Raw genomic sequence first — 25,738 nt, 5'->3', positions numbered from 1 at the left:
CGGAAGTTTACATACACTTAGGTTGGAGTCATTAAAACTCGTTTTTCAACCACTCCACACATTTATTTTTAACAAACTATAGTTTTGGCAAGTCGGTTAGGACATCTACTACAAGTAATTTTTCCAACAATTGTTTACAGACAGATTATTTCACTTATAATTCACTGTATCACAATTCCAGTGGGTCAGAAGTTTACATACACTAAGTTGACTGTGCCTTTAAACAGCTTGGAAAATTCCAGAAAATGATGTCATGGCTTTAGAAGCTTCTGATAGTCTAATTGACATCATTTGGGTCAATTGGAGGTGTACCTGTGGATGTATTTCAAGGCCTACCTTCAAACTCAGTGCCTCTTTGCTTGACATCATGGGAAAATCAAAAGAAATCAGCCAAGACCTCAGATTTTTTTTTTTTTACCTCCACAAGTCTGGTTAATCCTTTGGCGCAATTTCCAAACGCCTGAAGGTACCACGGTAATCTGTACAAACAATAGTACGCAAGTATAAACACCATGGGACCACGCAGCCGTCATACCGCTCAGGAAGGAGACGGGTTCTGTCTCCTAGAGATGAACGTACTTTGGTCGAAAAGTGAAAATCAATCCCAGAACAACAGCAAAGGACCTTGTGAAGATGCTGGAGGAAACAGATATAAAAGTATCTATATCCACAGTAAAACGAGTCCTATATCGACATAACCTGAAAGGCCGCTCAGCAAGGAAGAAGCCACTGCTCCAAAACCGCCATAAAAAAGCCAGACTACGGTTTGCAACTGCACATGGGGACAAAGATCGTACTTTTTTGAGAAATGTCCTCTGGTCTGATGAAACAAAAATAGAACTGTTTGGCCATAATGACCATCGTTATGTTTGGAGGAAAAAGGGGGTTACTTGCAAGCCGAAGAACACCATCCCATCCGTGAAGCACAGGGGTGGCAGCATCATGCTGTGGGGGTGCTTTGCTGCAGGAGGGACTGGTGCACTTCACAAAATAGATGGCATCATGAGGAAATAAAATTATGTGGATATATTGAAGCAACATCTCAAGACATCAGTCAGGAAGTTAAAGCTTGGTTGCAAATGGGTCTTCCAAATGGACAATGACCCCAAGCATACTTCCAAAGTTGTGGCAAAATGGCTTAAGGACAACAAAGTTAAGGTATTGGAGTGGCCATCACAAAGCCCTGACCTCAATCCTATAGAAAATTTGTGGGCAGAACTGAAAAAGCATGTGCGAGCAAGGAGGCCTACAAACCTGACTCAGTTACACCAGCTCTGTCAGGAGGAATGGGCCAAAATTCACCCAACTTATTGTGGGAAGCTTGTGGAAGTCTACCTTAAACGTTTGACCCAAGTTAAACAATTTAAAGGCAATGCTACCAAATACTAATTGAGTGTATGTAAACTTCTGACCCACTGGGAATGTGATGAAAGAAATAAAAGCTGAAATAAATCCTTCTCTTTACTATTATTCTGACATTTCACATTCTTAAAATAAAGTGGTGATCCTAACTGACCTAAGACAGGGATTTTTTACTAGGATTAAATGTCAGGAATTGTGAAAAACTGAGTTTAAATGTATTTGGCTAAGGTGTATGTAAACTTCCGACTTCAACTGTATATCCTCTGGCATGTTAATGTGTTGATATCCTTCGTATCCATAGCCAGAATGATTTAGCAGTGCATGGTGATGGAACATGTTTCCAGTTATATTCATCAGCGGTGTAGGGAGGGTGAAGTTTGAATACAAAAATAATAATTATACAGATGATTAACAAAACGTGCGCATGACAGTTGGTTTTTGTTATAAATGTGAATGAAAAAATGGTTCACTTTTGACCATGGTTTTCATACACATACCTTGTCCATAATGTAGAGACCTCTGGGATCTTCATCGAAGAGGTCAGGGAGGAGGAAGATGGCTGCTGTGACTGAGTCCTAGAAGGTTTTAGAGAAACCATTAATAAAACTTAGATGATAGTCTACATGTTATCTGCATAACAGTATGCGACAAACCAATACCAATTGTACATACCTTTTGTGTGCCTCCTCGTCAGTATACCTGCAGACACACACAAATATGTGGTTCAGTCATCTGCAGCTATAGCCTTCAACATATTCTTACCTCTTTGTTGATTGAAATCCATTGAAATGTGTTCATTTTCTGTTTTTTAAAAAAAATTTAAGGGAGAAAGTGCCAAACACAGCCATTTGCACAAATATGAAAAGGTAGATGGTATCATCATAAAACAATATCAATTTAGATCATACAGTGGGGAAAAAAAGTATTTAGTCAGCCACCAATTGTGCAAGTTCTCCCACTTAAAAAGATGAGAGGCCTGTAATTTTCATCATAGGTACACGTCAACTATGACAGACAAAATGAGAAGAAAAAAAATCCAGAAAATCACATTGTAGGATTTTTAATGAATTTATTTGCAAATTATGGTGGAAAATAAGTATTTGGTCAATAACAAAAGTTTCTCAATACTTTGTTATATACCCTTTGTTGGCAATGACACAGGTCAAACGTTTTCTGTAAGTCTTCACAAGGTTTTCACACACTGTTGCTGGTATTTTGGCCCATTCCTCCATGCAGATCTCCTCTAGAGCAGTGATGTTTTGGGGCTGTCGCTGGGCAACACGGACTTTCAACTCCCTCCAAAGATTTTCTATGGGGTTGAGATCTGGAAACTGGCTAGGCCACTCCAGGACCTTGAAATGCTTCTTACGAAGCCACTCCTTCGTTGCCCGGGCGGTGTGTTTGGGATCATTGTCATGCTGAAAGACCCAGCCACATTTCATCTTCAATGCCCTTGCTGATGGAAGGAGGTTTTCACTCACAATCTCATGATACATGGCCCCGTTCATTCTTTCCTTTACACAGATCAGTCGTCCTGGTCCCTTTGCAGAAAAACAGCCCCAAAGCATGATGTTTCCACCCCCATGCTTCACAGTAGGTATGGTGTTCTTTGGATGCAACTCCGCATTCTTTGTCCTCCAAACACGACGAGTTGAGTTTTTACCAAATTTTTTTATTTTGGTTTCATCTAACCATATGACATTCTCCCAATCCTCTTCTGGATCATCCAAATGCACTCTAGCAAACTTCAGACGGGCCTGGACATGTACTGGCTTAAGCAGGGGGACACGTCTGGCACTGCAGGATTTGAGTCCCTGGCGGCGTAGTGTGTTACTGATGATAGGCTTTGTTACTTTGGCCCCAGCTCTCTGCAGGTCATTCACTAGGTCCCCCCGTGTGGTTCTGGGATTTTTGCTCACCGTTCTTGTGATCATTTTGACCCCACGGGGTGAGATCTTGCGTGGAGCCCCAGATCGAGGGAGATTATCAGTGGTCTTGTATGTCTTCCATTTCCTAATAATTGCTCCCACAGTTGATTTCTTCAAACCAAGCTGCTTACCTATTGCAGATTCAGTCTTCCCAGCCTGGTGCAGGTCTACAATTTTGTTTCTGGTGTCCTTTGACAGCTCTTTGGTCTTGGCCATAGTGGAGTTTGGAGTGTGACTGTTTGAGGTTGTGGACAGGTGTCTTTTATACAGGTAACGAGTGGAGGACAGAGGAGCCTCTTAAAGAAGTTGTTACAGGTCTGTGAGAGCCAGAAATCTTGCTTGTTTGTAGGTGACCAAATACTTATTTTCCACCATAATTTGCAAATAAATTCATTAAAAATCCTACAATGTGATTTTCTGGATTTTTTTTCTTCTCAATTTGTGTGTCATAGTTGACGTGTACCTATGATGAAAATTACAGGCCTCTCTCATCTTTTTAAGTGGGAGATCTTGCACAATTGGTGGCTGACTAAATACTTTTTTTCCCCCACTGTACAAGGGAGAAACCTTACCTTAAATTGAGGAGATCTTACAAATGTTCAGTTAAGTGCCTGCACCTGCTGTTTTCTCAAATTCAAATCAAATGTTTTCAGTTGGGCAGTTAGTTCTTGCAGGAACCTAAGGAGGTTCCTTGATGAACCCCACCTCCTATGGGGTTCTTATTAGTACCTTTTGGGCGCATTTTTCAGTGCCAAGAACCTTAAGGTTCTTCAAAGAACTTTGAGGATCTTAGAAGAACCCTTGTTGAGCCCCTAATATTTGTGTGTGTAGGATGGTGTATTTTCCTCTCTTTTTTAAATGTATCCTTTCTTTACTCCCCCAGTTCAGCCCAGGTTAGCCCAAAGCAACTCAGAATTTGATTGTGCCTTTTACATTTACATTTACGTCATTTAGCAGACGCTCTTATCCAGAGCGACTTACAGTTAGTGCATACATTATTATTTTTTATTTTCATACCCCATGGGAATCGAACCCACAACCCTGGCGTTGCAAATGCCATGCTCTACCAACTGAGCTACCTCCCTGCCGGCCATTCCCTCCCCTACCCTGGACGACGCTGGGCCAATTGTGCGCCGCCCCATTGGTCTCCCGGTTGCTGCCGGCTACAGCAGAGCCTGGATTCGAACCAGGATCTCTAGTGGCACAGCTAGCACTGCGATGCAGTGCCTTAGACCACTGCGCCACTCGGGAGAGAGGAAAACAACTTCTGCATTCTTATTCCTGAGCACGCACTTCCTCTTCCACTTGTTTTGCCAGGAGAAAATCCAATGGCTTTGTCCCAAATGGCAACCCTATTCCCTTTATAGTGCACTACTTTTGACTAGGGCCCATAGTGTGCCATTTGGGACATACTCCTTGTCAAAGTGGAGCAGAGCTATGCATCATGTATGATGAGTGTATGGGAGAGAGCGAGAGAGGTCTTCTGCAGACCTGCAAATGAGATTTCAAAAAGTCATTTCATTTTGTGACAGACAGCAGTTTGGTGGATTTGATTCTGATCCACTCAAAAGTGGATTTGGTTTCAGCTCCGAGGGACGTATAGCTGTGTGTGTGTGTGAAGCGTGTGTGTGTGTGTGTGTCTCTGCTTGCGTAATGTGCATGCCTCCTTCCTTGTGTCCTGGTCCCTTCATAAAGGTCTACAGATCCCCAGGTTGACCAGAGCTGCTGCCCTCAGATACAGTAGTTGCCGTGGCAACAACTGGCGGTCCCAATGTTAGTCTCCACTCTGGGGACATCGGTCTCTGTGTGAAGACATCCGTGTCTGTGATAGGGTTCTCCTCTCCTTGTCCATGTACAACAAGCTGTTAATTCTGACAGGCTTTCATGGCTCTGTTCTGTAGTAAAGCTGGGGGTGTGTTCTGTAATAGTACAGCTGGGGGTGTGTTCTGTAATAGTACAGCTGGGGGTGTGTTCTGTAATAGTACAGCTGGGGGTGTGTTCTGTAATAGTACAGCTGGGGGTGTGTTCTGTAATAGTAAAGCTGGGGGTGTGTTCTGTAATAGTAAAGCTGGGGGTGTGTTCTGTAATAGTACAGCTGGGGGTGTGTTCTGTAATAGTACAGCTGGGGGTGTGTTCTGTAATAGTACAGCTGGGGGTGTGTTCTGTAGGGTGTAGTAATACAGCTGGGGGTGTGTTCTGTAGGGTGTAGTAGTACAGCTGGGGGTGTGTTCTGTAATAGTACAGCTGGGGGTGTGTTCTGTAGGGTGTAGTAGTACAGCTGGGGGTGTGTTCTGTAATAGTACAGCTGGGGGTGTGTTCTGTAGGGTGTAGTAGTACAGCTGGGGGTGTGTTCTGTAATAGTACAGCTGGGGGTGTGTTCTGTAGGGTGTAGTAATACAGCTGGGGGTGTGTTCTGTAATAGTACAGCTGGGGGTGTGTTCTGTAATAGTACAGCTGGGGGTGTGTTCTGTAATAGTACAGCTGGGGGTGTGTTCTGTAATAGTACAGCTGTGGGTGTGTTCTGTAGGGTGTAGTAATACAGCTGGGGGTGTGTTCTGTAGGGTGTAGTAGTACAGCTGGGGGTGTGTTCTGTAATAGTACAGCTGGGGGTGTGTTCTGTAATAGTACAGCTGGGGGTGTGTTCTGTAGGGTGTAGTAGTACAGCTGGGGGTGTGTTCTGTAATAGTACAGCTGGGGGTGTGTTCTGTAGGGTGTAGTAGTACAGCTGGGGGTGTGTTCTGTAATAGTACAGCTGGGGGTGTGTTCTGTAGGGTGTAGTAGTACAGCTGGGGGTGTGTTCTGTAATAGTACAGCTGGGGGTGTGTTCTGTAATAGTACAGCTGGGGGTGTGTTCTGTAGGGTGTAGTAGTACAGCTGGGGGTGTGTTCTGTAATAGTACAGCTGGGGGTGTGTTCTGTAGGGTGTAGTAATACAGCTGGGGGTGTGTTCTGTAATAGTACAGCTGGGGGTGTGTTCTGTAATAGTACAGCTGGGGGTGTGTTCTGTAATAGTACAGCTGGGGGTGTGTTCTGTAATAGTACAGCTGGGGGTGTGTTCTGTAATAGTACAGCTGGGGGTGTGTTCTGTAATAGTACAGCTGGGGGTGTGTTCTGTAATAGTACAGCTGGGGGTGTGTTCTGTAGGGTGTAGTAATACAGCTGGGGGTGTGTTCTGTAATAGTACAGCTGGGGGTGTGTTCTGTAGGGTGTAGTAATACAGCTGGGGGGGTGTTCTGTAATAGTACAGCTGGGGGTGTGTTCTGTAATAGTACAGCTGGGGGTGTGTTCTGTAATAGTAAAGCTGGGGGTGTGTTCTGTAGGGTGTTGTAGTACAGCTGGGGGTGTGTTCTGTAATAGTACAGCTGGGGGTGTGTTCTGTAATAGTACAGCTGGGGGTGTGTTCTGTAATAGTACAGCTGGGGGTGTGTTCTGTAATAGTACAGCTGGGGGTGTGTTCTGTAATAGTACAGCTGGGGGTGTGTTCTGTAGGGTGTAGTAGTACAGCTGGGGGTGTGTTCTGTAATAGTACAGCTGGGGGTGTGTTCTGTAATAGTACAGCTGGGGGTGTGTTCTGTAATAGTACAGCTGGGGGTGTGTTCTGTAATAGTACAGCTGGGGGTGTGTTCTGTAGGGTGTTGTAGTACAGCATCTTTGGGGCTTCCCTGAGCCAGTCAGCCAGAGAGCCAGGCAGCCAGGCAGCCAGGCAGGCAATCAGAGGGGAAGACATGAAAGTGATGTGTGGATGTTTTATTCAGTAAAATGGGTTTTCAATTGACATTTTATTCATTTAGCAGACGCTCTTATCCAGAGTGACTTACAGTTAGTGCATTCATCTTAAGAGGGCTAGGTGAGACAATCACATATTTCAGTCATAGTACATTTTTCCTCAATAGAGTAGTTATCAGCAAAGTCAGAGCTAGTAGGGGGAAAAGTCAAGTGGGTGTTATTTCACAAAAGGCACATTTTGGGGGGGGGGGTGTGGGGGGTGCAGTGGGATTTTCCACACGTACGTACACACCCATGTACAGAGACACACACACAGCCCTGAGCCCTTAGAGGTTTCCTATTTATTTCAAGGTGTTAATGTGTGTGTGGGAATCAGACCATATCTCATACCATTTACCCAGCTCAGACCCTCTCTACAGGAACCCAAGGGAGCTTTGTCTGGCCCATAGAGGTGTGTGTGTGTGTCTGTGCGTCTGTCCGTCTGTGCGTCTGTCCGTCTGTGCGTCTGTCCGTGAAACCGATGCCTCGCTTCTCCATAGCTGTCGCCTGCAGGAGGTTTTCTCAACGGACTAAACTATATATTTGAAATGATTCATTCCTGCACGGTTAGGTGTGTGTGTGTCAGCCTCTTTGTGTATGAAATCAGTCTGTTGATCAAAGTGTGAATAGTTCCAACACATCGACATGTTTTTGATAATGACACAACGTAACTAACGTTGTTCCAATTGCTACTCTTCCATGCTATGTGTAGACCACACCCACTTTCCCCTGTAGTTGTATCCCTCCCGCTCTAGGTAGACCACACCCACTTTCCCCTGTAGTTGTATCCCTCCCTCTCTAGGTAGACCACACCCACTTTCCCCTGTAGTTGTATCCCTCCCTCTCTAGGTAGACCACACCCACTTTCCCCTGTAGTTGTATCCCTCCCTCTCTAGATAGACCACACCCACTTTCCCCTGTAGTTGTATCCCTCCCTAGGTAGACCACACCCACTTTCCCCTGTAGTTGTATCCCTCCCTCTCTAGGTAGACCACACCCACTTTCCCCTGTAGTTGTATCCCTCCCTCCCTAGGTAGACCACACCCACTTTCCCCTGTAGTTGTATCCCTCCCTCCCTAGGTAGACCACACCCACTTTCCCCTGTAGTTGTATCCCTCCCTCTCTAGGGAGACCACACCCACTTTCCCCTGTAGTTGTATCCCTCCCCCCTAGGTAGACCACACCCACTTTCCCCTGTAGTTGTATCCCTCCCTCTCTAGGTAGACCACACCCACTTTCCCCTGTAGTTGTATCCCTCCCTCCCTAGGTAGACCACACCCACTTTCCCCTGTAGTTGTATCCCTCCCTCTCTAGGTAGACCACACCCACTTTCCCCTGTAGTTGTATCCCTCCCTCTCTAGGTAGACCACACCCACTTTCCCCTGTAGTTGTATCCCTCCCTCTCTAGGTAGACCACACCCACTTTCCCCTGTAGTTGTATCCCTCCCTCTCTAGGTAGACCACACCCACTTTCCCCTGTAGTTGTATCCCTCCCTCTCTCTCTCTAGAGAGACACACAGTCAGAGGTGAGGCACCTCATGCTAGGAGTTTCCTGTTCCACTGCTACAGGGGAGTTAAATAGAGCATCAATAGGGCCTGTAACAGCATGTTTGTTCTTTACTCTCTCTCACGCTCTCTCTCTCTCTCGCGCGTCTGTGGCCGGTGTGTATCCAGGTGTGTGTGTGTGTATGTGTGTGTTGCGCTGTGTTACGTTGACTGCCTGTGGGTGATCTGTAGTTCTCAGTGTGTGTTTAGTGGCTGTTAGTCTGTTAAAGCCGTGGGGGTTCATTATGAGACTGACTGTAAATGGTTCCAGCTACACATCTGAGACAAGGCAGCTTTTGCTATCATTCTCTCTGTCTCTCTGTCTCTCTCTCCTCTCTCTCTCTCCTCTGTCTCTCTCTCTCTTTAACATTATGCTTAAAGCGTGTACTTAAACTGCCTTTAGAGATAATGTTCTCTCATGCCGTTTTATTATCAGCCCATCAGATATTCCACAGGTTGATTTCATACAGGTTTCATTACCATTAGATCGTCATATAAACTATATTCCTCAACTTTACATAAATACAGTGAGGGAAAAAAGTATTTGATCCCCTGCTGATTTTGTACGTTTGCCCACTGACAAATAAATGATCAGTCTATACTTTTAATGGTAGGTTTATTTGAACAGTGAGAGACAGAATAACAACAAAAAAATCCAGAAAAACGCATGTCAAAAATGTTATAAATTGATTTGCATTTTAATGAGGGAAATAAGTATTTGACCCCCTCTCAATCAGAACGATTTCTGGCTCCCAGGTGTCTTTTATACAGGTAACGAGCTGAGATTAGGAGCACTTTCTTAAAGGGAGTGCTCCTAATCTCAGTTTGTTACCTGTATAAAAGACACCTGTCCACAGAAGCAATCAATCAATCAGATTCCAAACTCTCCACCATGGCCAAGACCAAAGAGCTCTCCAAGGATGTCAGGGACAAGATTGTAGACCTACACAAGGCTGGAATGGGCTACAAGACCATCGCCAAGCAGCTTGGTGAGAAGGTGACAACAGTTGAAGCGATTATTCGCAAATGGAAGAAACACAAAAGAACTGTCAATCTCCCTCAGCCTGGGGCTCCATGCAAGATCTCACCTCGTGGAGTTGCAATGATCATGAGAACGGTGAGGAATCAGCCCAGAACTACACGGGAGGATCTTGTCAATGATCTCAAGGCAGCTGGGACCATAGTCACCAAGAAAACAATTGGTAACACACTACGCCATGAAGGACTGAAATCCTGCAGCGCCCACAAGGTCCCCCTGCTCAAGAACGCACATATACAGGGCCGTCTGAAGTTTGCCAATGAACATCTGAATGATTCAGAGGAGAACTGGGTGAAAGTGTTGTGGTCAGATGAGACCAAAATGGAGCTCTTTGGCATCAACTCAACTCGCCGTGTTTGGAGGAGGAGGAGGAATGCTGCCTATGACCCCAAGAACACCATCCCCACCGTCAAACATGGAGGTGGAAACATTATGCTTTGGGGGTGTTTTTCTGCTAAGGGGACAGGACAACTTCACTGCATCAAAGGGACGATGGACGGGGCCATGTACCGTCAAATCTTGGGTGAGAACCTCCCTCCCTCAGCCAGGGCATTGAAAATGGGTCGTGGATGGGTATTCCAGCATGACAATGACCCAAAACACACGGCCAAGGCAACAAAGGAGTGGCTCAAGAAGAAGCACATTAAGGTCCTGGAGTGGCCTAGCCAGTCTCCAGACCTTAATCCCATAGAAAATCTGTGGAGGGAGCTGAAGGTTCGAGTTGCCAAACGTCAGCCTCGAAACCTTAATGACTTGGAGAAGATCTGCAAAGAGGAGTGGGACAAAATCCCTCCTGAGATGTGTGCAAACCTGGTGGCCAACTACAAGAAACATCTGACCTCTGTGATTGCCAACAATGGTTTTGCCACCAAGTACTAAGTCATGTTTTGCAGAGGGGTCAAATACTTATTTCCCTCATTAAAATGCAAATCAATTGATAACATTTTTGACATGCATTTTTCTGGATTTTTTTGTTGTTATTCTGTCTCTCACTGTTCAAATAAACCTACCATTAAAATGATAGACTGATCATGTCTTTGTCAGTGGGCAAACGTACAAAATCAGCAGGGGATCAAATACTTTTTTCCCTCACTGTATATGATAAATCATAGAAGAATGTATGCATGCTAGCATGTGTGTGTTTGCGCATGTCTGTGTTTTTTTTGGGGGGGGGACTTCGACTGGTGTGTGACTATATAGTTTGTGTGTGTATGCCCTGTGCCAAAGGAGACTGTGGTTCCTCCACCCCCACTCCCACACACTCATTCCCCTCCTCGGCTTGGTCTAATCATCCCGTCACTCTCCCTTCCTCCCACTCACACACGCCTAACACTCCATCTCTTTCTCTCTTTCTCTCATCTCTCTTTCTTTCCTTCCTCCCAACTCTCTCCTTTCCTGTCCTTGCTCCTCCATCTCCTCTTCTATCTCCCTCCCCTGGATTTCTTCTCCTCCTCCCCAGGTCCTCCCACATCTTTCTCTCTTTCTCCTCTCCCTCTCCCTCCTCTCTCTTCTCTCCCTCCTCTCTCTCTCTTCTCTCCTTCTTCCAACTCTCTTATATTCGTCTCTCTCCATCTTTCTCTCCTTCCCTCTTTCATCCACCTCTTCCACTCCTCTCCTCCCCTAATTCCATCCTCTATAAAAGGTTAAGAATATACTTAAAAGACACTTATTACAACCGTGGCATTTACATTCACATATCTCAGTCATAGTAAGTACATTTTTCCTCAATAAAGGAGCTTTCAGAAAAGTCAGATCTAGTAAGGGGGAAAACAGTCAAGTGTGAGTGTTAGTTCATTACATTTACATTTACATTTTAGTCATTTAGCAGACGCTCTTATCCAGAGCGACTTACAGTTAGTGAATACATATTTTTTTTTATACTGGCCCCCGTGGGAATCGAACCCACAACCCTGGCGTTGCAAACGCCATGCTCTATCAACTGAGCTACATCCCTGCCGGCCATTCCCTCCCCTACCCTGGACGACGCTGGGCCAATTGTGCGCTGCCCATGAGTCTCCCGGTCGCGGCCGGCTGCGACAGAGCCTGGATTCGAACCAGGATCTCTAGTGCCACAGTTAGCACTGCGATGCAGTGCCTTAGACCACTGCGCCATGAAAGGTGCTGTGGGATTATTTAAGATACTGTTTGACGAGGTAGCGTTTCAGATGTTTTCAGAAGATGGACTCTGCTGTTATTTATTATAAACTAAAGTGACACGCTATGTTTAGTTTTATTTATGACACTTTAGAAGCCAGCACAGAGCCTGTGTTTGTGTCTCAAATGGCACCCTATTCCCTATATAGTGCCCTACTTTTGACCAGGGTCCATAGGGTGTCATAGGGCTCTGGCCAGGTCTTGGCCAGGTCGCAGTTGTAAATGAGAACTTGTTCTCAACTGGCTTACCTGGTTAAATAAAGGTGAAATAAAAAAAATAAAAAAATAGGGAATAGGGTGCCATTTGGGACACACTGTGTGTAATTTATGATGCTCTTAGTGAAATACTGAGCTCCATTTCCCTGGTATATTCCCCCTGCTCAGGTGAAAAGTTCAGAGCTCTTCTCTACTCTGGTGTGTGTGTGTGTGTTTGTGTGCATGCGATCTACTCTGCTCTGGGCTCGTCGCTCTGCCCTGCCAGCTGCCCTACATGGTTAGCAAAAGTTTCACTACATTCTGAAGCTATGAGACACACAGGATTGGATTAACCATACAAATAGAATGACTAGATGTTGATGTCATCCATTTGGTTTGAAGGTCCAGCCATCAAATCATTTCTGGGTAACAATTAAGTATTAATAGCTTCTTAGCAAAGAGCAATTTCACCAGTAAGATTTTTTCTAAGAGTGGGTTGAGTTGGGAGGGGAAAACGAACTGTTATTGGCAGAGGTTTGGAACGCTCTTTCTTATTGGTCTATTAACTAATTTACCGCATAGTGATGTCACCATGGAAGGCCAAAACTCCCTCCTACCAAAACAGGCTGATTTTTCAGGTGGTCTGAAATGGCATTATCATAATTTTCATAATTTCACAGTATTATTCCAACCTCAAAGTGTGGAAATGTGTATAAAACACAGAAAAAAAAAAAAAAAAAAAAAAACCTGGACTGGGCCTTTAATAAAGTGATGTTTTATGATTTGAAAGAAGCTACACACACACATACACACACACACACAAAGCTAGCGGGATAGCTACAGTCTGCAGGGGACTAGGCTAGCTCCACTTCAGTCCTCACATTCCAGGTGGACTACTCAGCTAGAATACAACACAACTAGCAGACATCTTGTTTCTCTCTTCTCCATTATATTCTCTGTTTATTTTACCATCAGGGTCTAATCATGGAGGAATCAGCACACTGATATGTACTGTGGGAAATCAAGGCTAAAGTACCGTAGCCTACCTAGTGGTTGGTGGGAGTAACATGTAATCAACATCTAATATCCCTCAGTAATTACCAACCAGACCTGGGTTCAAATAGTATTGGTTTTCTTTCTGTGTATGATTGAGCCTGCCTGATGCGATAGAACCAATGAAATAGTCCCAAAGTGCAACAGTGTCCTTCTGGAACTTCAGACAGGCTCAATAAAACGTTTCAAGTCATTTGAAAGAAAACATCTAACAGTGATTACCTTAGTAATGAAGAACACGCACACACATATACACACACACACACTGTAATGAGGATGACACAGGGAAATTAGGCATAAAAAGTGATTTAGCGTAATTGTCTTTTTTAGGTTAATGGATATGATGCAGCTACAGTGCCTTCAGAAAGTATTCACACCCCTTTACTTTTTCCACATTTTGTTGTGCTACAGCCTGAATTTAAAATGGATTAAATTGAGTTTTTGTGTCACTGATTTACACACAATACCCCATAACGTAAAAGTGGAATTTTGTTTGTAGAACATTTCTGAAATTCATAAAAAATGAAAAGCTAAAATGTCTTGAGTCAACAAGTATTCAACCCCTTTCTTATGGCAAGCTTAAATTAGTTCAGTAGTAAAACTGTGCTTAACAAATCACATAAGTTGCATAATAGTGGTTAACGTGATTTTTTTATGACTACCCCATCTCTGTACCCACACATACAGTTATCTGTAAAGTCCCTCAATCGAGTAGTGAATCTCAACCACAAAGACCAGGGAGGTTTTTTTAATACCTCACAAAGAAGGGCACCTATTGGTAGATGTGTAAAAAAAAACAACAACAAAAGAACAGACATTGAATATCCCTTTGAGCATGGTAAAGTTATTAATTAGGCTTTGGATGGTGTATTAATACACCCAGTTACAACAAAGATACAGGCGTCCTTCCTAACTTAGTTGCCGGAGAGGAAGGAAACTGTTCAGGGACTTCACCAGGAGGCCAATGGTGATTTTAAAACTGTTACAGAGTTTAATAGCTGTGATATGAGAACTGAGGATGGATCGACAACATTGTAGTTACTCCACAATATTAACCTAAATGACAGAGTGAAATGAAGGAAGCCTGTACATAATAAAAATATTCCAAAACATGCATCCTGTTTGCAACAAGGCACTTAAGTATTACTGCAAAAAATGTGGCAAAGAAATTAACTTGGGGCAAATTCAACACATAATTGAGTACCACTTCATATTTTCATGTTATGGGTATGCTTGTCATTGGAAGGACTAGGGAGTTTTTCAGGATAAAAATAAACTGAATACAGCTAAGCACAGGCAGAATCCTAGCGGAAAACCTGATTTGTCATCTTTCCAACATACGCAGGGAGTCAAATTCACTTTTCAGCAGGACAATAACCTAAAAGACAAGGCCAAATCTACACTGGAGTTGCTTACCAAGATGACATTGAATGTTCGTGAGTGGCCTAGTTACAGTTTTGACTTAAATCGGCTTGAAAATCTATGGCAAGATTTAAAAATGGCTTTCTAGCAATGATCAACAGTCAACTTGACAGAGCTTGGAGAATTGTTTAAATAATAATGTAGCTATACGCTGGCACAGACACACACACACACACACACACACAGTGCTAGCTATCAGTGATTTCTCCAGTGTTCCAGTAGTCTGTCACACCTCTCTCTCCCTCTACCACCTTGCTCTGTTAGAATGGGAGCAGGGAGCTCTTTTCTTAGCTCAGCTCTGCTCTTTTCTTAGCTCTGCTCCTCACTCCCAGGGGTCCCTCCCTGCCTGCCTGCACCTGCTCTATATACTGTAGGTGACACGCAGTGCATGCTGGGAGACCAGTGGCTGACACGATCGCTCTCGCGCTCTCTCTCCTCTCTCTCCTCTCTCGCACTTTCTCCTCTCTCGCTCTCTCTCCTTTTACCACTACCATCATCATTACTACCACTACCATCATCATTACTACCACTACCATCATCATTACTACTACTTCCATCATCATTACTACCACTAACATCATCATTACTACTACTACCACTACCATCATCATTACTACCACTACCATCATCATTACTACTACTACCACTACCACTACCATCATCATTACTACCACTACCATCATTACTACTACTACCACTACCATCATCATTACTACCACTACCATCATCATTACTACTACTACCACTACCATCATCATTACTACCACTACCACTACCATCATTACTACTACTACCACTACCATCATCATTACTTCTATAACCATCATCATTACTACCACTACCATCAACATTACTACTACTACTACCACTACCATCATTACTACTACTACTACCACTACCATCATCATCACTACCACTACCATCATCATTACTACCACTACCATCATCATTACTACCATCATCATTACTACTACTACCACTACCATCATTACTACTACTACTACCACTACTATCACCATTACTACTACTACCACTACCACCATCATTACTACCACTACCACTACCATCATCATTACTACCACTACCATCATCATTACTACTACTACTACCACTACCATCATCATTACTACCACTACCATCATCATTACTACCACTACCTTCATCATTACTACCACTACATCATCATTACTACCACTCTCATCATTACTACTACTCATACTACCATACCATCATCATTACTACCACTGCCATCATCATTACTACCACTACCATCATCATTACTACTACTACCACTACCATCATCATTACTACTACTACCACCACCATCATCATTACTACTACTACCACCCCCATCATCATTACTAACACTACCACCACCATCATCATTACTACCACTACCATCATCATTACTACCACTACCATCATCATTACTACTACTACCACTACCATCATCATTACTACTACTACCACTACCATCATCATTACTACCCCTACCATCATCATTACTACCACTACCATCATCATTACTACCACTACCACTACCATCATCATTACTACCACTACCACTACCATCATTACTACTACTACCACTACCATCATCATTACTTCTACTACCATCATCATCACTACTACTACCATTATCATTACTACCACTACCATCATCATTACTACTACTACCATCATTACTACTACTACTACTACCACTACCATCATTACTACTACTACAACCATCATCATTACTACCACTACCATCAACATTACTACTACTACCATCATCATTACTACCATCATCATTACTACTACTACCACTACCATCATTACTACTACTACTACCACTACTATCACCATTACTACTACTACCACTACCATCATCATTACTACTACTACCACTACCATCATCATTACTACCACTACCTTCATCATTACTACCACTACATCATCATTACTACCACTCTCATCATTACTACTACTCATACTACCATACCATCATCATTACTACCACTGCCATCATCATTACTACCACTACCATCATCATTACTACTACTACCACTACCATCATCATTACTACTACTACCACCACCATCATCATTACTACTACTACCACCACCATCATCATTACTAACACTACCACCACCATCATCATTACTACCACTACCATCATCATTACTACCACTACCATCATCATTACTACTACTACCACTACCATCATCATTACTACTACTACCACTACCATCATCATTACTACCACTACCATCATCATTACTACCACTACCATCATCATTACTACCACTACCACTACCATCATCATTACTACCACTACCACTACCATCATTACTACTACTACCACTACCATCATCATTACTTCTACTACCATCATCATCACTACTACTACCATTATCATTACTACCACTACCATCATCATTACTACTACTACCATCATTACTACTACTACTACTACCACTACCATCATTACTACTACTACAACCATCATCATTACTACCACTACCATCAACATTACTACTACTACCATCATCATTACTACCATCATCATTACTACTACTACCACTACTATCATTACTACTACCACTACTATCACCATTACTACTACTACCACTACCATCATCATTACTACCACTACCACTACCATCACCATTACTACCACTACCATCATCATTACTACTACTACCACTACCATCATCATTACTACCACTACCTTCATCATTACTACCACTACATCATCATTACTACCACTCTCATCATTACTACTACTACTACTACTACCATACCATCATCATTACTACCACTGCCATCATCATTACTACCACTACCATCATCATTACTACTACTACCACTACCATCATCATTACTACCACTACCACTACCATCATTACTAATACTACCACTACCATCATCATTACTTCTACTACCACTACCATCATCATTACTACTACTACCATCATCATTACTACCACTACCATCATCATTACTACTACTACCATCATCATTACTACTACTACTACTACTACCACTACCATCATTACTACTACTACAACCATCATCATTACTACCACTACCATCAACATTACTACTACTACCACTACCATCATAACTACTACTATTACCACTACCATCATCATCACTACCACTACCATCATCATTACTACCACTACCATCATCATTACTACCATCATCATTACTACTACTACCACTACCATCATTACTACTACTACTACTACCACTACTATCACCATTACTACTACTACCACTACCATCATCATTACTACCACTACCACTACCATCATCATTACTACCACTACCATCATCATTACTACTACTACCACTACCATCATCATTACTACCACTACCTTCATCATTACTACCACTACATCATCATTACTACCACTCTCATCATTACTACTACTACTACTACCATACCATCATCATTACTACCACTGCCATCATCATTACTACCACTAACATCATCATTACTACTACTACCACTACCATCATCATTACTACCACTACCATCATCATTACTACTACTACCACCACCATCATCATTACTAACACTACCACTACCATCATCATTACTACCACTACCATCATCATTACTACTACTACCACTACCATCATCATTACTACCACTACCATCATCATTACTACTACTATCACAACCATCATCATTACTACTACTACTACTACCAGCACTACCATCAGTACTACTACTACTACCACCATCATCATTACTACCATCATCATTACTACTACTACAACTACCATCATCATTACTACCACTACAACTACCATCATCATTACTACCACTACCACTACCATCATCATTACTACCACTACCATCATCATTACTACCACTACCATCATCATTACTACCACTACCATCATCATTACTACCACTACCACTATCATCATCATTACTACCACTACCATCATCATTACTACTACCACCACTACCATCATCATTACTACTACCACCACTACCATCATCATTACTACCACTACATCATCATTACTACCACTACCATCATCATCACTACTACTACCATCATCATTACTACCACTACCACTACCATCATCATTACTACCACTACCATCATCATTACTACCACTATCATCATCATTACTACCACTATCACTATCATCATCATTACTACTACTACTACCATCATCATTACTACTACTACCACTACCATTATCATTACTACTACTACCACTACCATTATCATTACTACTACTACCACTACCATTATCATTACTACTACTACCACTACCATCATCATTAATACCAATACCATCATTACTACTATGATCACTACCATCATCATTACTACTACTACCACTACCATCATCATATCATTACTACTACTACTACCACTGCCATCATCATTACTACTACCACCAATACCATCATCATTACTACTACCACCACTACCATCATCATTACTACTACTATCACTACCATCATCATTACTACTACTATCACTACCATCATCATTACTACTACCACCACTACCATCATCATTACTACCACTACCTTCATCATTACTACTACTACCATACCATCATCATTACTACCACTACCATCATTAAACTACTACCATTGCCTTTACACCTACTACTCGTACCACTAATTGGAGTAATAATAATAATTTTAGTTTACTGCTTACTATGCAGATGTTATTATTCAGTGTCCCTCACGCCTTCGGACATGGGTATTTTTAGTTTTTCCTCTGGGTGTAATAAGCTAAAATTTGGAATGTGTTTAGTATTTTCTGCGAATAATGAATCTCTTGGTGAGGAATATTTCTCTCAGTAGAGGAGAAAGTGCATCTCGGTCTCTACCTCCCCTGGTGTGCAGTGACCACATACACATTCCTCTTTGGGTAGCCATGTCTTTTTATGTCTTACGGTTTCTATTGCCAATTGGTGGTCACTCAGCCTGTACTTGGTAAGGATCGGTCTCTGCTTCGTATCTCTGACAGAGTTGTTGGTGATGGAAGAACCAAATGATCAGCATATAGCAGGTGTTTTACCTCTGTGCCAAATAGTGTGAGTCCTGGGGCTGCAGAATGGTCCAACATGTCTGCTAATTCATTGATATAAATGTTCAAAAGGTTTGGACTCAAACTGCAGACTCACACCTCGACCTTGCGAAAATAATTATGTTCTTTGGTTTTGGATTTTTATTGTACACTTATTTTCTGTGTGCATATATTTTATTAAGTCATACACCTTACCACCAAGCCCACTTTGGAGAATTTTGAACAAAAGACCTTCGTGCCAACTAGAATGCTTTTTTAAAGTCAATAAAGCAAGCAAAGATTTTGGCCTCTTTTTTTTGGGGGGGGGGGTGTACGTGTTTATTAATTAGCGTGTGTAAGTTGTGTATAATATGGTCAGTAGTGTGATGGTTAGGGAGAAAGCCACACACACAGAGAGAGAGTTGTGTGGTGTATCACTCTTCTCCCCTGCTCCCTGGTGCAGTCCTGATTACTATGGTAGTGGTAGAGGGTGCTGGTGAAATTAGAGGCTGTCTGATTTCCATTGTCTTCAGACTGGAGTTTGATCACACCAGAGGGATATTTCTCTCTCTTTTCTCTCTCCATCTCATCATTAGCACTATCCTCTTCCCTCTCTCTCTGCTGTTTCCATTGCCTCTGTGGTATGAAGCAGAGCAGTAGGATCGTCCTGGGCAACAGATGACTCTCCTCCTCAGCTGAGTGAGTTGGAACTGTTGCTGGAGGTCAGTTCATAGAGACAGTTCTCTAGCCTTTTGTTGTGTGGTTGTTTTCCTCCTACTGCTCTGAACTCAGGTTGCTTTCTCTATTTTTCTCTCCGTCGCGCTATTGAGTTTGACTGGGACTCTGTCTCTCTATCTCTCTCTCTCTATCCCTCTCTCTCTCTCTCTATCCCTCTCTCTCTCTCTCTTTCTGTATTTTTCTCTCCCTCTCTCTCTTTCCTCTCTCTCTTTCCCCTCTCTCCTCTCTCTCTTTCCCCTCTCTCCTCTCTCTCTCTATCACTATCTCTCTCTCCTCTCTCTCTCCCTCGCTCTCTCTCCTCTCTCTCCCCCGCTCTCTCTCCTCTCTCTTTCTCCATCTCCTCCCCTCTCTCCCCCACTCTCTCTTTCGCTCTCTTCTCTCTGTCCTCCTCTCCTCTCCCCTCTCTCGCTCATCTCCTCCCTGCTCTCTGTTTCTCTCTCCCGTCTCTCTCTCCCCTCCCTCTCTCTCTCCTCTCTCCCCTGCTCTCTCCTCTCTCTCTCTCCCCCCGCTCTCTCTCCATCTCCTCCTCTCGCTCTACTCTAGTGCTAATCCCTGTTTCTCATTTAAATCAGTGTTGCTACTTTTCTCTTCACACATTACCTCTCAGAAGCCACATTATTACAGCTCCACCACTGTGTCACACCTCCACATATCAATAGCAGGTTTAATTGACAGACACCCACAGACACACCAACACACATGCACACACATCATTTTCTGTCACAATCAACATCACTGCAATGTATCTGTATGTCTCTCTCAGTGCATCTCACTCTTTCTCTCTCAAACTCTATACAAACAGAATACTCTACTCCATACACTGCAATACTCCAAACTGACATCCTCCAGACTCTCTGAACTGTACTTCAGACTACACACTCCAAACTCTGTCTATATAGCAGTCTACTAGACTGCAGTGACAGTATCACCCACATGGCCATCCCTCAGGGCATAGAGATGACCCCTAGCTGTCCTCTCTGTCTCTCCACTCTCCTGGGGTGTTTTCAGACAGGTGAAACATACAGAATGTTGCAAATAGAAATGTAATGAATAGAGCTGACACGATTTCATATCTGCTCTACACTATAAATGTATATCTGAACGTTCTATAACGCTACACTCTCCTGAACAGACCCTACTGTCTCTGTGCTGTTGTCCTACATGCAGGGGTGATGATGTCATGATAGAACAAGTTACTGTCTCTGTGCTGTTGTCCTACATGCAGGGGTGATGATGTCATGATAGAACAAGTTACTGTCTCTGTGCTGTTGTCCTACATGCAGGGGTGATGATGTCATGGTAGAACAAGTTACTGTCTCTGTGCTGTTGTCCTACATGCAGGGGTGATGATGTCATGGTAGAACAAGTTACTGTCTCTGTGCTGTTGTCCTACATGCAGGGGTGATGATGTCATGGTAGAACAAGTTACTGGGTCAGTAGGCTGGAGGGAGCAGCCATGGCCTGGGACTACACAGGCAGGCACCAGCCTCTGACACACTTAGCACTGTGCTATCATGCCTCACACACAGACATACACTATATATACAAAAGTATGTGGACATCCCTTCAAATTAGTGGATTCGGCTAGTTCAGCCACACCCGTTGCTGACAGGTGTATAAAATTCAGCGCACAGCCATGCAATCTCCATAGACAAACATTAGCAGTATAATGATCTTACTGAAGAGCTCAGTGACTTTCAACGTGGCACCGTCACAGGATGCCACCTTTCCAACAAGTCAGTTAGTCAAATTACTGCCCTGCTAGAGTTGCCCCGGTCAACTGTAAGTGCTGATATTGTGAAGTGGAAACGTCTAGGAGCAACAACGGCTCAGCTGCAAAGTGGTAGGCCACACAAGCTCACAGAACGGGACCGCCAAGTGCTGAAGCGCGTAAAATCGTCTGTCCTCGGTTGCGACACTCACTTCCGAGTTCCAAACTGCCTCTGGAAGCAACGTCAGCACAATAACTGTTCGTCTGGACTTTCATGAAATGGGTTTCCATGGCCGAGCAGCCGCACACAAGCCTAAGATCACCATGCCCAATGCCAAGCGTCGGCTGGAGTGGTGTAAAGCTTGCCACCATTGGACTCTGGAGCAGTGGAAACGTGTTCTCTGGAGTGATGAATCACGCTTCACAATCTGGCAGTCTGACGGACGAATCTGGGTTTGGCAGAATCTGGATTTGGCCTCAATGCATAGTGCCAACTGTAAAGTTTGGTGGAGGAGGAATAATGGTCTGGGGCTGTTTTTCATGGTCCGGGCTAGGCCCCTTAGTTCCAGTGAAGGGAAATCTTAACAATGACATTCCAGAATATTCTTTGCTTCCAACTTTGTGGTAACAGATGACTTGACTGGCCTGCACAGAGCCCTGACCTCAACCCCATCGAACACCTTTGGGATGAATTGGAACGCCGACTGCGAGCCAGGCCTAACCTCACTAATGATCTTGTGGCTGAATTCAAGCAAGTCCCCACAGCAATGTTCCAACATCTAGTGGAAAGCCTTCCCAGATGAGTGGAGGCTGTTATAGCTGCAAAGGGGGGACCAACTCCATATTAATGCACATGATTTTGGAATGAGATATTTTCGACGAGCGGGTGTCCACATACTTTTGGTCATGTAGTGTATTGATCAACAAGCTTCCTCCACAGAGGCTCAGGTCACTGGGAGAAGAGTTTAAGAACACAGTTGGATAGAAAATAGATGGATTTTAAAACTGTTACAGAGTTTAATGGCTGTGATATGAGAACTGAGGATGGATTGACAACATTGTAGTTACTCCACAATATTAACCTAAATGACAGAGTGAAATGAAGGAAGCCTGTACAGAATAAAAAATATTCCAAAACATGTATCCTGGTTGCAACAAGGCACTTAAGTAATAGTGCAAAAAATGTAGCAAAGAAATTAACTTGGGGCAAATTCAACACATATAATTGAGTACCACTTCATATTTTCAAGCATGTTGGTGGCTGCATCATGTTATGGGTATGCTTGTCATTGGAAGGACGAGTTTTTCAGGATAAAAAGAAACTGAATACAGCTAAGCAGTTGGATAGAAAAGAGATGGGAGGATACCTGGGCTGCATAGAGAACGAGGGAAGGAGACGTGGTTATTTTACTATTTGCTATTTTTTACTTATCTATTTTTTACTTATCTATACTTAACACTTATTTTTTTTAATTTGATTTGGTTCACGAATAGAGAGTGAATGTGTGGGGGTGCATAGACACGAATCACGTGGAAAGTCTTCTAATAAGCTCAAACCGCCTCTGTGTAAAGATTAGCTCTGTTTGTTGTAACCTGCACACTCTCTCTCTCTCTCAGGGGTTTCTTCTGTTACCTGTCTCACACATTATTCATCCTCTCATTATCAGTATTCATGTCGGTTTCCCCCTGAGGGTTAGAGACTAAAGAGACTGTGGGCTAGGTACACACACACCTTAACACACCACTTCCTGATTGCATCATCAGTGTGCTAGGGGACAGGGTCACCTGAAGGGAGATTGATGATGTCATTTGATGGACAAAGTGTAGGAGGAGAGGACAGTATTAAGTGTTTTTGTTACTAACTACACACACACACACTTCCTTTTTGAAACCGCTGCCTCAACTTCTCCATGGCAACGACCCTAGCATTATGCTGCTTCCATGACAACCCATAGTGATTCCTGTCTGACCTTCACTGACTGATTCACAGCTTACTCTCCTCTCAGGCTCTCCTCTGGTGTTTTCTGCCTGTGATGGTGATGGCTACATGTCAGTGTCTTAATGAGGAAGATTATGTACACTATCTGAGGGAATCTGGACAGGGTATGTGTTTCCTCCACTGAGCTCTGTTTATATCTGGGAGCTGTCAGACTTGCTCACTTGTTGCTCTGCAGGTGTGGACCAACATGAGCTCACCTGCAGAGAGACACACACACACACACACAGGCCTATTGTTCTCCATGGTGCTGTGGGTGTGGTTAGGATAGAGAGGGGAGGGAATACACTGACACCCCAAAGATACACTGATACACCACTGTGGTATTTGTTGGGGGGGGGGGGGGGGCGTGCTCTCCGCAACCCTTCTGTCGCTTAGCTGAATGGGAATTATCTGGTATGCGGACATCCTTGTTGAAGCTGCCAAACCTCTCAAATTTCTGCTGGCTGCTGGTTTCTGTTAGACACACACCATCATTGCACACAACAGAGTCAAACAAAGTTTTGTAATAACGTCATGTATTGATTCAGTCTTAGGCTCCCTCCCAAATGGCACCCTATTCTCTATATAGTGCACTACTTTTGACCAGAGCCCTATGGACCTATAGACTGTAGGGTGCCATTTGGGACGCATACATTGATTCTATCTAGTAGTCTCTGCAGTAACCATGCCAACGATTTCGTATTTTCTTTTTGATACAAGATAAGTTGTCATGGCGACAATGAACATTTCCATTGCATTGTCATGCTGGGAAAATCCTCTTATGTTGTCCCACTGAATGACATCTGAATGGAACAACTCTAGCAACATACAACGTATCTCCACCTGCTTGACATTTGTATCATTCATTCCTACTTTACTCCAAAACATCATGCAACATATTTTCCGTTATTCTGTTGTAAACAACATGCCACACCTGTTGAGGAAATCCTGGGTTGTGCTCAGTAGGAATAAAATGAAACGGAGTGAAAGGGGAAGTACTGTGTGTGTGTGTGTGTGAGAGAGAGAGACAATGTTGTCATGCCATCACAGTGCCATCCGTTTTGACACCAAAGCCCCATATACTACCCACCATTGTGACCTGTACGCTCTCGTTGGCTGGCCCTCACTACATATTCGTCGCCAAACCCACTGGCTCCAGGTCATCTATAAATCTCTTCTAGGCAAATCCCCGCCTTATCTTAACTCATTGGTCATTATAGCAACACCCACCCGTAGTATGCGCTCCAGCAGGTATATCTCACTGGTCATCCCCAAAGCTAACACCTCCTTTGGCCGCCATTCCTTCCAGTTCTCTGCTGCTAATGACTGGAACGAACTACAAAGATCTCTGAAGCTGGAGACACTTATCTCCATCACTAACTTTAAGTGTCAGTTGTCAGAGCAGCTTACCGATCACTGCACCTGTACACAGCCCATCTGTAATTAGCCCACCCAACTACCTCATCCCCATATTGTTATTTATTTTGCTAATTTGCACCCCAGTATCTCTATTTGCACATCACCTTCTGCATATCTGTCATTCCAGTGTTAATACTAAATTGTAATTATTTTGCACTATGGCCTATGTATTGTCTTACCTCCATAACTTACTACATTTGCACACACTGTATATAGATTTTCTATTGTGTTATTGACTGTACATTTTGTTTATTCCATATATAACTCTGTGTTGTTGTTGTTGTTTTTATCGCACTGCTTTGCTTTATCTTGGCCAGGTCGCAGTTGTAAATGGCTAACCTGGTTAAATAAAGGTTAAATAAAAAATAAAAAATAAATAAAAATAAAAATGGTG

General features: G+C 43.2%; 1 protein-coding gene across 2 annotated transcripts in view; it reads left to right on the top strand.

The window, feature by feature from the left end:
- Positions 1-25,738, top strand: part of LOC311104051 (BAR/IMD domain-containing adapter protein 2-like) — a 117,327-nt gene that overhangs the window by 35,189 nt on the left and 56,400 nt on the right. The gene's annotated exons all lie outside the window — the stretch shown is intronic.

This window comes from Coregonus lavaretus (assembly GCF_964263955.1).
Source record: "Coregonus lavaretus genome assembly, chromosome: 28".
NCBI lineage: Eukaryota > Metazoa > Chordata > Actinopteri > Salmoniformes > Salmonidae > Coregonus > Coregonus lavaretus.
The sequence above is the reverse complement of the archived record's forward strand: the minus strand, read 5'-3'. Positions and strand labels throughout refer to the sequence as shown.